General features: G+C 41.2%; 2 long non-coding RNA genes and 1 pseudogene across 2 annotated transcripts in view; 2 read left to right on the top strand and 1 right to left on the bottom strand.

Moving 5' to 3' along the window:
• The window catches only part of LOC144331827 (uncharacterized), a 57,357-nt gene extending 45,455 nt beyond the window's left edge, over window positions 1-11,902 (top strand). The window contains exons 2-3 of the long non-coding RNA XR_013399354.1: window positions 6,068-6,226; window positions 10,763-11,902. This is a non-coding gene — a long non-coding RNA (uncharacterized LOC144331827). The remainder of the gene's footprint in view (window positions 1-6,067; window positions 6,227-10,762) is intronic.
• On the bottom strand, window positions 5,114-11,164 carry LOC114677582 (uncharacterized). The gene is made up of 2 exons (XR_003728936.2): window positions 11,086-11,164; window positions 5,114-9,811 (listed from the first exon to the last, which is right to left on the bottom strand). It is a non-coding gene; the product is annotated as an uncharacterized LOC114677582 (long non-coding RNA).
• Window positions 11,903-13,067: 1,165 nt separating the features above from the next.
• LOC114674923 (U6 spliceosomal RNA) lies at window positions 13,068-13,166 on the top strand (annotated as a pseudogene).
• Window positions 13,167-14,047: the final 881 nt, after the last annotated feature.

Genomic DNA, 14,047 nt, shown 5'->3' with positions numbered 1-14,047 from the left:
CTCTTCCCCTATCCTTCTTTGGAAACTTTATATAATTGATTTTACCTTCCATTATTTAGATTGTTTATTGACAAACCAAAGTTATTTGATGTGTATGTCTAACCCATATAGAATCAGGGCATAATATGAAGGGTATTTGGTTCCTGAAAGGGTGTTTGCACAAGAATATTGGACATGAGGCTACCAGCTACTCAGCATTGCAGTGGAGATTTGTCCTTTTATTCTCAGGTGCCTCTCAAGTTGGACTCACATAAGAACTAAATATGTCTCAGCTATAAATTGACTACATAATGGCTGGAAGAGGAGTGCATTGGCGTGCACCCCACTCGGTGGAGGAGAGACAGGAATACTTAATATTTTTTCTGTAGTCGACCAGGTATATCATTGAGCCTAGTTCTTCACATTGTAGTTATATTCTCTAAAAGTAAATACGATGCTTATTTTAGTTGCTATTGCATCCTTAGGCTAGTCCAGTGCCTAAGGAGCACATGGTAGGTGCTCAATAAATATGTGTTAAATAAATGAACAGGACAAGACAAACCAATAGGGAAGATAATTAGGAGCACCTGGACCTGGGTTAAATGTCGGTTAGCAATTTCAATCTGCCTAAATCTTGTGATATGAGCTCCTTAAGAGCAATGACTTTTTTACTCATCTATGTATTCCCTAGGATTTAGCCTTCATAATAGGGGCCCGAAAATTTCCATGGGATTAAATCATCTTATAGTAAAGTTATTTTAGAAGATAATATAGTGGAGGGATGAAAGAAAAGTCAAGTGATTTGAAAGTGATAATGATAAGGACGATAACAACAATCACACAATCATACAAGGTAACAGTGGAAGACAAGAGTGCTCTTGGAAAGGAGTGACGCTGTTGCTGGTGAAACTGCATCAGAAGTTGTCCAGGTAGGGGTTGTGATTCCTCTTTCTGCTGCTTTCATGAGCGCCAAAAGTAGAGTCAATTTATATTGATACTGTAGAGAAAGTGATTCCCTAACATTCCTCTCACTTTTGCCCTCATCATCCCCTAATAGGCCTAAGTCCAAAATACCATAGCTCTCATTGATCAGTTATTGATTTTTCCCTCTGTTCTCATAGAGAGTCACTTCCTGGGTACATGAGACCTAAGATGAATTCCAGTATCTTCCCTTCCTGGACCCTGTACTGCATCCCTCCTTCTCTCCAATGACCATGTCTCCCCAAAGGGTGGAAGGCATTTTCACTGCACCCAGGACTCCTGTCCCTGCCCCATACTCTCTTAAAGACAGCCATGCTCAGTGATCCAAAGCTGATTTTCTGTTATATACTGTGATGCCATAACCGATTATTTCTTCTATTAAAGAAGATAAAGCTATATGTTTTAATTTTAGTGAAACATCCCCTGTGGTTAAGAGGACATCCTGTTATATAAGAAGCCCAGGAGTGGGAGAACAGAGGATTTAGTGACACTTCATAGATTTCTGGTTGTGGGGTCAACTTAGAGACTGACTCAAAATTGACGTAAATAGGAATAAAGTAATGGCTTTGAGGGGGAATGAGTAAGCTGGTTTAAAGTCTGCAGGGAGCAATATCCTACATAGATGAATAAGACAAACAAGAAATAGTCTTGAATGGAGCAAGAATGTGGGAAACAATTTAGATGGGAAAATGGAGATCAACTAAAGAAATGCAGAGAGTTTTGAAGTCCACATAGAAGACTTTAGAAGATAGTAATAACTAACATTATACACCCAGCACTCATCTAAGCTCTTTAGATATATCACTTTATGTCATCTTCACAAGTCTATGAGGTAGGTACTAGTATTATCCCCATTTTACAGATTAGGAAACCAAGGCACAAAACGATGGAGTGCCTTACCCAAAGCCACATAGCAACTAAGTGGTGAAGAGAGTTGAAATTTGAAGCATAAGCTCTATTCTATACTAGCATTCATTTGTCACTAACTGTGCTAGACAGTATGCTGAATCTGGCCCTAGGAGTCTTAAAGAGCTATGTGCAAGAGAAAAAATATTTTTTCTACCCCTTCAATTGTCGACATGTAGATTATTTACTCTGTGAATTGATGGAACACAATCTTTAATCCATGGGGGGTTTTTCGTTTTTTTCGAGATGGAGTTTTGCTCTGTTGCCCAGGCTGGAGTGCAGAGGTGCAATCTCAGCTCACTGCAACCTCCGCCTCCCGGGTTCAAGTGATTCTCGTGCCTCAGTTTCCCAAGTAGCTGGAATTACAGGCGGGGGCCACCATACCCCAATAATTTTTGTATTTTCAGTAGAGACGGGGTTTCGCCATGTTGGCCAGGCTCATCTGGAACTCCTAACCTCAAGATATCCACCTGCCTCAGCCTCCCAAAGTGCTTGGATTACAGGCGTGAGACACTGCGCCCGGCCAACTCTGTTTTTTATACACATTCTTCTCATAAAGTATGTGCATCTATACACTGTAAGTGTGTGTATGTTGTGGTATTTATATAATCAAATACAATTTACCACCATTCTTCAAGATCGCAAGATCCTGCTTCATTCTAATCTCTAGTTTTTAGCATGGTTTCCATTAGCTATTCCTGAGAGGAAATTCACAGTCCTTGCATTTTACAGATGGTGAAAGTGGTTTAGAGGAGGTCAATGGCTTAAGCAAGGTCACAGATCAAGTTTTAGCAACATTTGGCTTAAATCGGGATCAATAACCTCTGACTGTCCAGCCTGATCCTTACAGGGTCTGCCTGTCCTGGGGCCTGGGCCACATTCCAAATTGGGTCATCTGGTGCATGCTGCCTGTCTGAAATTCCCCTTGTGGTTTTGCTCACATCTGGTGTTTTTCACTTCTCTTTCTAAACACGTGCTTTGATCCTATTGCTGCTACAGCAGAAAGATGTCCATGGTTCCAAGGAGCATAGCTAATTTAGTGAGAGGTGAAAGATACTCCTCTCAACAGGACTTCTAAAAATAAACAGTATTATAGCCTCACAATGTCATGCTTGAAGCACTTCCCAGAAAACCCCCAATGTAGTAACTTCTACAGTATCTCTCTACAGCCCCAAAACCTCTAACATGCCTGGACTTCTAGCCCCTCTTCTCAAATCCTCAACAGGTTTGAAGTCTTCCTCATGTTGTTCTTCCTTTTAGTCACTCTTGGAGTAGACTGCAAGGGTGACAAATGGTTAAACGCCTTCCATAAGAGCTCTGTAGTCGTGTTTCTCCATCAGTTCACACACACTAAGCTGGAAGCTACGTATATTTACTTCCATAAAACCTTATCTACAAGCTTTCCTGTTTTATTTGTTTTAGCAAACTTTGTTCCTCATTCTGCCCCTATTTTATTTTAGTAAGTCTGTTTCTTAATTATAAAAGTATTTTCTTCTTACCTTAAAATTTTTAGGTAAATAGAGAAGAATAAAAAAAAAAAAAAAAAAACACAATCCCAGCACTTTACCATAGCCATTATTCATTTTTTGTTTTGTTTTCTTCCAGTTTTATTTTCCCTGTATGTGTGTATGTCTCTTTGTTTGTCTATTTGCTCAGTCTTTTTTTACATAGAATCATAATTTACATGCAATTTTTGTGTCCCCTTCTTTCACTATTTAATAGTATAAATGTTTCCCATGTTGCTATGTAATCTTGCAGATAAAAAATTAGGAATGAAAAGAGATACAGATTTTGACAAAGTAAATGGGGAAAGGGCTTCAATGACCTCCCATGAAGCAACAGACTGTGAATATCATTTGTGGGACCCAATTCTTCTCTGAGTTGCTGGGATTTGGAATTAAGATAAAGAAGACATAAGTGAGTAGAAAGAGGCAAAACAGCCCAATGTTTTTGGAGACGAAAGATTAATATGAAGTCACAAATGGCTAAATTCAAGATTCAAGATAACTAACCTGCCCTATTAAGTAAGTCAGAGTCAAGGCTACCTAAACAGTCCCAGAAAAGAACAACTTATCACAGATATGGCCAGAAGGAGGGATGTTTGGGAAACACTCCTCCTGGGGAAAGAACATCTTCCCAGGGGCTGTGGAAAATGATAATAAGTTACATTGTCCACTCCCATTTCTAGAGGGGTTTCAGAGAAGAAATGAAGAGGCAAGGCATTCTTCCTGTAGGAAGGGATTGTTGGGCTTTGTGGCTATGTCTTCTAATCTCTCTCAGTCCCTTTTTCCTTTTCAGTTGCCCCATTGGACCCCACCCCAAACTAAGAAATGTTACCCCAAATGGGTTGAGTTGTCCTTACCTAGCCAACATTCTTCAATCAAACTTTTCCCTCTCTTGCCTTTCTTTGCTGACCTTCCCAAAACCAAGACATCGAGCTAGCTCCCCTGTGCCATCTCATCTCTGCACATCCACCCCTACCACACAGGGAGGCCAGTGCTGAGCAGCATCTGCATGCCTGCTTAGCAGCAACAGTGAAGCCCGATGATGAGTAGAGAGAGGTACAGAGGTCTGTCCAGGTTTACTCCTTTGGAGCTGCTCTCCCTATTCCAGGAAAACCCACTGAGCTGTTATTTGTGTCAGGCACTCTCATCCTCACAACAGTGCTGGAAGATTGGTATAGCTATTCTCCAATTACAGATGAGGAAACTAAGCTCTGGGGATCTGTCTGTGTCAGAGGTCCCCAAACCCCAGGGCATGGACAGGCACCAGTCTGTGGCCTGTTAAGAATAGGCCGCATACCCCCTTGAACCCCGCCTCCTGGGCAGATCAGTGGAAACATTAGATTCTCATAGGAGCGCAAACCCTATTGTGAACTGCACATGCTAGAGTTCTATGATGCATGCTCCTTATGAGAATCTAATGCCTGATGATCTGCAGTGGAACAGTTTCATCCTGAAACCATCCCCACTGCTGCCCCCCGGTGGAAAAAACTGTCTTCCACAAAACATATCCCTGGTACCAAAAAGGTTGGGGACCGCTGGTGTATGTAATGCATAATATTGTAGAGAGGTAAGAAAACTGAGAAAATACCCAAAGGTGCAGAGAAAAGTACAAAGCAAAATTACTCAGCATCCATTATCCCCAAAGAAGTATTGATAACTTTTAAAATATATTGCCTTTCATTGTTTCTATGTGTTCATCTATGTGTATGTGTATGTGTATGTGTGTATGTAAGATGATAACCTGTAATACATGAGTTTATTTTGCTTTACAAGATCAGGATTCTGTTATTTCTATGAGCTTGCTAGTACTTCCATAACAAGGTACCACAATTGAGTGGCTTAAATAACAGCAATTTGCTGTCTCACAGGTCTGGAGGCTAGAAGTCTGAGATCAACGGGTTGGCACGTGGGTTCTTTGTGAGGACTGTGAGAAAGAATATGTCCCAGGCCTCTCTCCTGCCTTCTGCTGTTTTGCTGGAAGTCTTTGGTATTTCTTGGCTTCTGCTTCATCACCCCAATCTCTGCTTTCTGCTGCATCACCCCATCTCTGCCTTCCTCTCCACATGGCATGTATCCTTGGTGCGTGTCCACCTCTCCACGTGGCAGTATCCTCCGTGCGTGCCCGCCTCTCCACGTGGCAGTATCCTCGGTGCGTGTCCACCTCTCCACGTGGCAGTATCCTCGGTGCGTGTCCACCTCTCCACATGGAAGTATCCTCGGTGCGTGTCCGCCTCTCCATATGGCAGTATCCTTGGTACATGTCTGCCTCTCCACATGGCATTCTTTTTATAAGGAAATAGTCATTTTGAATTAAGGGTTCCTCCTACTTCATTATGACCTCATCTTAACTTGATTGATTACATCTACAACCTTATCTCCAAATAAGGTCACCTTCTGAGGTAACGGGGGTTAGGACTCCAACATATCAATTTTGGGAGGACACAATTCAACCCATAACAACTATTTGTACAATATTGTCTCTTATTTTTTTTCTACTTACCATTCTATGTGGACATTTTTGTCAGGGGAAAGGACTGGCACATGCAAATGTGGGCAGGGAGAGAAGGCCCGAGGGGAGTAGCACAGTGGGGAGCAACCCACAGCCTTGGGGAAGGCACGGCAGGAGAAGAGCATGGAGAAGGAGGCAGAGGAGCTGTCAGAGCATTGACCATCACCGTGGTTTTCCTCCTTCACAGGCTTCCTGAGGGATCCTCAGAAACATGTGTTAGAAAAGAAAAGCTTCCAGGTCTGTCCAGTCTCCTCCATGACCACAGTTTCCCACCCACGTACCATTATCTGGCTTGGAATGGATCCTGGAAGGACTCAAGAGAAACCATAGAAACAGACAACAGGAAGTAAGTGTGAGGGAAGCTTTGGACGGTGAAAGTATTAGATTTGTCAACTGGGAAGCGGTATAGTAATTAAGCCCTACATAGAGTCAAACAAATGTTTCAAATCCTACCTCTGACACTCATTTTAAAAATATTTTATTTTTTACATTAGTTTCAGATTCACAGCAAAATTGAGCAGAAAGAATGGAAATTTCTCATATACTCCCTGTCCCCATCCATGCACAGGCCCTCTCCATTATCAACATCCCCACACAGAGTGGTACATTTGTTACAGCTGATGAACCTACATCAACATATCATCATCATCCAAGTCCATAGTGTACATTAGGGTTCACTCTTGGTGTCGTACACTCTGTGGGCTTGGACAAATGTATGACACATATCCACTATTATATATCATACAGAGTATTTTCATTCCTTAAATATCCTCTGCACTCTGCCTATTCATCTCTCCCTTCTTCCAACCCCCAGCAACTATTGACCTTTCTACTGTCTCTATATTTCTGCCATTTCCAGAATGTCACATAGTTGGAATCATACAGTATGAAGGCTTTTCAGATTGGCTTCTTTAACTTAGTAATATGCAGTTAAGGTTCCTCTACATCTTTTCATGTCGTGAGAGCTACACTTATTTTTCTGTGAGATTTTGGGCATATTGGTCAGTCTCTATAAGCTTTCATTTCTTCATCTGATAGTAGTACCTATGCATAGGGTTGTTGTAAGAATAAAAATGAGGTGATATATGTAAAGTACTTACTGTAGCACCCAACAGGTAGAAGTACTTACTGTAGCGCCTGGCTCTTTGTTCACTCATTTATTCAACCAATATTTGTCATCTGCTGCTTTAAGGTCTGTGTTGAATGCTAAGGATACAGTGTTAAACAAAACTGACAAGGTTCCTGTCCTCATGGAAATTACACTCTGGAGAGAAAGGTAGAGATTTAAGCAAATAAATACATAATTAGTCTTCCATTTTAAGCCATATGATAATTTGATAAAAAACTATTTCTAAAATAGAAAAAAACAGGGAAACAGATTTAATTTGGAGGGGTGGGGAGGGGATGCACTTAGGGAGAGCCACTCTGAGGAAGCAATATGAAGCTGAGACCTGAAAGTTAATATGGAAATAGCCAGATGAAGCACTTTGGGGGTGGGGGGAAGTGGGGGAGAGTGTCCCAGGTAGAGAGAGTAGGTCCTAAGGTAATAAAGAACTCGTTGGCCCATTAGAGGAACTGAAACATCAGTGTAACTGGAGTGAAATGAACAAGGGGGAACAGGGTGCATATGAGATTGGAGACATAGGCAGATCCCAGATCTTGCAGGGAGTCATGGGATCTCATTGGATGCCTATTCTTAAGAGAATGAGGGGGACAGAAGAGCCAAAGGAAGAATAACAAGGGAGGAAGGAAAACCAAAAGAGAGGAAAAACACAGAATAAGGGGGCTAGAGAGTGGGTGGGTGAGAGAGACAGAGAGAAGAGAGACAGAGCAACAGAGAGAGAGACACAGTGAGACATTTTGAAAGTCAAAAACAGAGAGGTTGAGGAGGATGAGGGCTAAGCAGGACCGAAATTTGGCAAGTAAGAAGTCCTTTGAGACCTCTGAGACAGTAGGTTCAGTGCAATGGTCAAAGTGAAAGCTAGATTACAAGGAGTTAAGAAGTAGTATGTGGTGAGGAAGTAAAGGAAGAGAAGGAAGTTAGCATGTATTTTTTTTAGAAGTATTATGATGAAGGAAAAGAGAAAGTTTGGGTGATAGTTTAAGTGAGAATTTCTTCTTTATTTTTATTTTAGATTGAAACTTTCTGAAGGATCTAGTAGGTAAAGATTGAAGGTAGGAAGAGAAAGGAGAACTGATTCTGCCTTCAGGAGGCCTCATTCCTGTAGTTATTTTGCCTGCAATCAGAAAGTAACAAACTCTGGGCATCATGATCGGGCCAGAGACCTAAAGAATGTGCAATTTCTCTCTCTCTCTCTCTCTCTCTCTCTCTCTCTCTCTCTCTCTCTCTCTTTTTGAGACGGAGTCTCGCTCTGTCGCCGGAGTGCAGTGGTGGGATCTCGGCTCACTGCAAGCTCCGCCTCCCGGGTTCACGCCATTCTCCTGCCTCAGCCTCCCGAGTAGCTGGGACTACAGGCGCCCGCCACCACGCCCAGCTAATTTTTTGTATTTTTAGTAGAGACGGGGTTTCACCGTGGTCTCGATCTCCTGACCTTGTGATCCGCCCACCTCGGCCTCCCAAAGTGCTGGGATTACAGGCGTGAGCCACCACGCCCAGCCACAATGTGCAATTTCAATCATAGATATGGTTAATTAAAAGACTGTACAACGTACGCCCATGGTTTTTAAAATTAAAACTATAAATCAAAATAGTAACATTTTTAATTTCTGTATTTTAAAACAACTGGCATTTAAAGAATTTAAAGAAATTCATATTAGACATAATTAAGAATGCATTCTGCTTACACTCAATTGCTGTTACTAGCTCCCTTAATATAATCCTGGTTTCATTTTTGCATTTGAAAGAACCCTTTCTTTGTACTTATCCTGGACTATTTATTTGGGCCAAAACCCTCTTAGGGTAGCCCCAGATTTCAGGTCAGTTTGGCATTAATGGCTCTTTCAAAGGAATTTAAGTTTTAATTTCTCAGTTGCTCATAGCTTTTCTTCTGCCTCAAGAAGATTGAAAAGACATTGACCCTGCTGGGCTGATGGACTCATGGAACAAGCAAGTTTCATTTTGCCTGCCCAGTTTCCTTATCAGCTAGGAATGATGCGCATTTTCCATCTCACCTCCTCCCTTTTTCATACAGCAAAGGAAAAATGATTACTGAGTTTTATTTAGTTTTTTTAAACATCAAAGTTAAATATGCACATAGTTTAAAGAATCAAATACTTCTAAATTACTAATTACAAGAAATAGCATTCCCCCACTCCACCCCTTCATTTCCCACTCCTCAGAGGAAATCACTTTCAATGCTTTCACTAAATCTTTTTTTAGGGGGAGGAGAGAAATCATTGTATCTCTAAATAGCTACTTCTTAGTTTTCTCTATTGACTTTCCACTGTGGAAGATGGGGATTCAGTTTTCGCCTCTTCCTATACTGCATGGGCTTATATTTCTATGTCATTATTAAACTGACACTCAGTGTTTATATTACTATGATCAAATAAATACTATTCACACCTGTGTTGTGTAATAAATTATGATCACTTTCTTCAAAACGGTTTTGCTTTCTCTGGGGTTAATAATGGTCTCATTTTTCATCTGCCTAGTTTTTCTGTGCATATGTCACTAATTTAATCCATACTCCTCTCTAGCTGTTTAAGTCTCCTCTCATTATGTCCGAACAAACTTGGTATTCCATCAATTTTATCTGGAAGCGAGCTCTTCCAGACCTACCGATCTGCTCCTCTCTGAGCTGACTGACCTCTAGGCCTGCTGTACATCTGTCATCTTGGGACTTCCCTTCACCCACATCCTGGGGACTCTCTTCACCTCTGTGTTGAGTGCTCTGGTTCCTGAATTCCACCTCTTCCTCTTTCTTGACTCACAGCACTGTTTTGGTGGAGCACATTCTTCAGTAGTTTCCTAAGAGAGAGTGCAGGGAAGATATAACATTTGCCATCAGTGCCCTGCCCGAATTCTCTTGTCACTTAACATCCAGGCCTTCAAAATTGCCAGCATGTATGTCTCTTTGCCTGAGGGCTTAGAAAAAGCTACTGAAAGTTTGCTCAGGAAGTGTTGGGGAATTAACCCCCTTTTCCCTGGGAGAGCCCCTTAACCAACGACTGATGAGAGTTAGTAGATAAATATCCCAGCTTGCTCAACCATGAGGGGGTTTAACCCTGAAGCATGCTTTCAACACAGGCCTCCCAGACTTCCCCGATGGAGTCAAGTTCCACTTGTCCACAGTAACTTGCTAGATATATTAACTTCCGTAGGATCCTTTTCTCATTACTTTACTCCCCTACAGATGTTTCCTGGGGTCATCTCCCAAATAAATTAATTTTGCTCTTATATTTTTTATTTTCCATCTGTTATCTTTCTGCTTTCCTCTCTACTTTCCAAACCTAGTAAGCTTTTTTATATTTTTGCTATCGTATTTGAATTTCTAAGTTTTTTTTTGTTGTTGTTCTCTAAATGTTCCTTTTAAAAAATAGCATTCTGGGCCGGGCGCGGTGGCTCACGCCTGTAATCCCAGCACTTTGGGAGGCCGAGGCGGGCAGATCACAAGGTCAGGAGATCGAGACCACGGTGAAACCCCGTCTCTACTAAAAATACAAAAAATTAGCCGGGCGCGGTGGCGGGCGCCTGTAGTCCCAGCTACTTGGGAGGCTGAGGCAGGAGAATGGCGTGAACCCGGGAGGCGGAGCTTGCAGTGTGCCGAGATTGCGTCTCTGCCCTCCAGTCTGGGCGACAGAGTGAGATTCCGCCTCAAAAAAAAAAAAATAGCATTCTGTTCTTATTTCATATATGCACTAGTTCTCTTATTTCTCGGGAGATATTATTAATACTTCTTGTTTTCTTTTTCTTTCACAGATGCTGTCATTTCTGCGTTATCTTTAGAGCATTTCTCTCCAGTGTGTCAGAGTTTCGGAGAAGGCTTTCCTAATATTCAGGCTGGATGTCAGGGTTCCCTAAGTAAGAGAAGACAGCAGAAGGCAATGTGTATAATCTCCTGTTTTTTCCCAGCGTGTTGTCCTTTCACACAATAGTGCCTTGTCCCTTCTCTGTCTTACTCTCCCACCAGAAAAACCTCCATTCTTGGACATTGTGGGGAAGGGGCAATCCATCTAACAGCAAGAGGAAGAGGGGGCCTGGGGCTTTCATTGTTTCCTGAACTGATTTTCAATTCAACTTACTGTTTTTAGCCACAACTTCATCCTTGTTTCCAAAAGTACCTGGTGCCACCAATTGCTGAGCATTTGGAGGATTCTGAAATGTAAAGTGAGTTGCTTTACCTTTTCTCATCTTCAGGCTTAGGATTCAGCTTTCTCAGGTCTCTTGATGCAGTTACCATTCATTCATCTATGTTCTAGCTTTTATTTGTTTATTTGTTTATATTTTATTTTATTTTATTTTTGAGACACAGTCTCACTCTGTCACCCAGGCTGGAGTACAGTGGCGCAGTCTCGGCTAACTGCAACCCCTACCCCCGACCTTCCCAGTTCAAGTGATTCTCCTGCCTCAGCCTCCCAAGTAGATGAGACTACAGGCACCCGCCACCATACCCGGCTAATTTTTGTATTTTTAGTAGAGATGGGTTTTTACCATGTTGGCCAGGCTGGTCTTGAACTCCTGACCTCAAATGATCCACCTGCCTCAGCCTCCCAAAGTGCTGGGATTACAGGCGTGAGCCACTGTGCCTGGCCTTATGTTCCAGCTTTTAAAATTATCTTTCTTACTCTTGTCCTTTTTATAGTCTTTTGTCCTTGTAGGTTTCTCCTTCAAAAAAAGTTTACCAAAATTCTTACTTGCTTACATACACATAAAGAAACTCTGGAAACACGCATAAGAAAGTATAACAGTCCTTATTTCTGGACCGGGAGAAAGTGGGAACTGAGCTGATGGGAGACATAGATGAGGGAAACGTTTCAGGCTGTGCCTCTTTGTATTTTTCTGGTTTTAAAACCATGTGAATGTATCACTTAATCAAAACATTAAATTTTGGTTGAGTTCTAGGAGGGAGTGGAGCATGTGTTTAATCTGCTGTCTTTAACCAGAAGTCTCAGTGTTGTTTTTCTAAATTAGCAGCTTCAATGTTGAAACCATGAGAAGCTACCCAGCCAAAAGCCATTCCAAACAAATCTAGAGCCATAAGCAAAAATATAGACAAATTTGGCTTTGTGAAAATTAAAGATTTATGCAAAGCAAAAACCAAAAATCAAATCAAAGTTTAAAAGGTCAGAAAACCAAAAACAAATTGGGAAAAAAATTTGCAACAAGTATGACAATTTACTTCATTAAAGTAAATTTACATAATTTACTTTAAAATATGGAATTTTGACCAGGTGTGGTGGCTTACACTTGTAATCCTAGCACTTTAAAAGGCTGAGGCAGGGCTGGGTGCTGTGGCTCATGCCTGTAATCCCAGCACTTTGGGGGAGCTGAGGCAGGCAGATCACTTGAGGTCAGGAGTTCAAGACCAGTCTGGCCAACATGGTGAAACCCTGTCTCTATGAAAAATACAAAACAATTAGCCAGAAGTGGTAACACGTGCCTGTAATCCCAGCTACTCGGGAGACTGAGGCAGGTGAATTGCTTGAGCCTGGAAGACGGAGGTTGCAGTGATTTGAGATCACGCCACTGCACTCCAGCCCAGGCGACAGAGTGAGACTTCGTCTCAAAAAAAAAGGCTGAGGCAGGAGGATGCCAGACTGCAACTCCAGTCTGGGTGACAAAGCAAGAACCTACTTCAGAAAAAAAAAAAAAAAAGATGAAGTTTTTACAAAGCAGTTAAACACAGATAAAAATCCAATAGAAAACAACAGGCAAAGGACATGAATATACTACACAGGTGAATACATACAAATGGCTTTTAAATACATGAAAAATGTTCAACCTCACTCATAAATTAAAGAATGAAAATCAGAACAATGAGAAAATCAGTTTTTACCTATTAGAACAGCAAAATTATAAAATCTGATAATATACATTGGTGAGGTAAAGATTTGGTGAGACGAGGAGTCTAAAATATTTTTAGCAGGATTAAAACTTGTTACTAAATTTGCAGTGCATTTTGGTGCTATCTATCAAAGTTTTAAAGTTACATTTACCTTTTGACGTTGCAACTTCACTATCAGACAGGTATCTGCTTGCACTGGACATTAAGACATATTTACTTGCTCACTTCAGCTACACATATGCTAAAATTGGAAGGATACAGAGAAGATTGTCATGGCCCCTGCACAAGGATGACATGCATGAAGCATTCCATATATTTTTTAAAATACATATTTACAACGATATTCATTGCAGTATTATTTGTAGCCACAAAAACTGTAAGCAATCCAACTGCTTATAGGAGGAAACTGGCTACATAAATTATAGTATATTCATTCAGAGGGATACTAAGCAGCCAATAAAAAGAATGAGGCAGGTCAGGCACAGTCACTCACACTTGTAATCCCAGCACTTTGGGAGACCGAGATGGGAGGATCAATTGAGGCCAGGAGTTTGAGACCAGCCTGGGCAACATGGCAAGGCCTGACTCTACAAAAAATAAAAAATTAGTGGGGAGTGGTGGCACGTACCTGTTGTCCCAGCTACTTGGGAGACTGAAGCAGGAGGATCCTCTGAGCTCAGGAGTTAGAGGTTGCAGTGAGCTACAATCACACCACAGCACTCCAGCCTGGGAGACAGAGCAAGACCCTGCCTCTAAAAATAAAAATAATAAAAAGAATGAGGCAGCTTTATATTTATGGAATTATCTCTAACATGTAGTCTTAAGGTTACAAGCAAAGTATGGAACAGTGTATATGCAGTGATCCTATTTGAGTGATTTTTAGTAACTTTTCTTCAATACATAGATGTGCTTGTGTACATACAAGATATCTCTGGAGGAATACATAAGAAACAAATCGTTATGACTGCCTCTAGAGAAGAAACTGGGAAAATAAGGGATCAACAAAGGGAAGGGAGGAGAGTTTTTTTCCCTTAAAAACGTATGTGTGTGTGTATATATATAATCTCCAAGTGCATGATTTAAAAAAAATAACAGGTGCATTAGTAAACGTTTTTGGTCACAAGCAATAGAAACAATCTGTAGTTAATCTAAGCAGTAAATGAATTTATTTAAAAATATTAGGTAGTTCACAGGCTCTC

The sequence above is a fragment of the Macaca mulatta genome, chromosome 1, assembly GCF_049350105.2.
Source record: "Macaca mulatta isolate MMU2019108-1 chromosome 1, T2T-MMU8v2.0, whole genome shotgun sequence".
NCBI lineage: Eukaryota > Metazoa > Chordata > Mammalia > Primates > Cercopithecidae > Macaca > Macaca mulatta.
The sequence above is the reverse complement of the archived record's forward strand: the minus strand, read 5'-3'. Positions and strand labels throughout refer to the sequence as shown.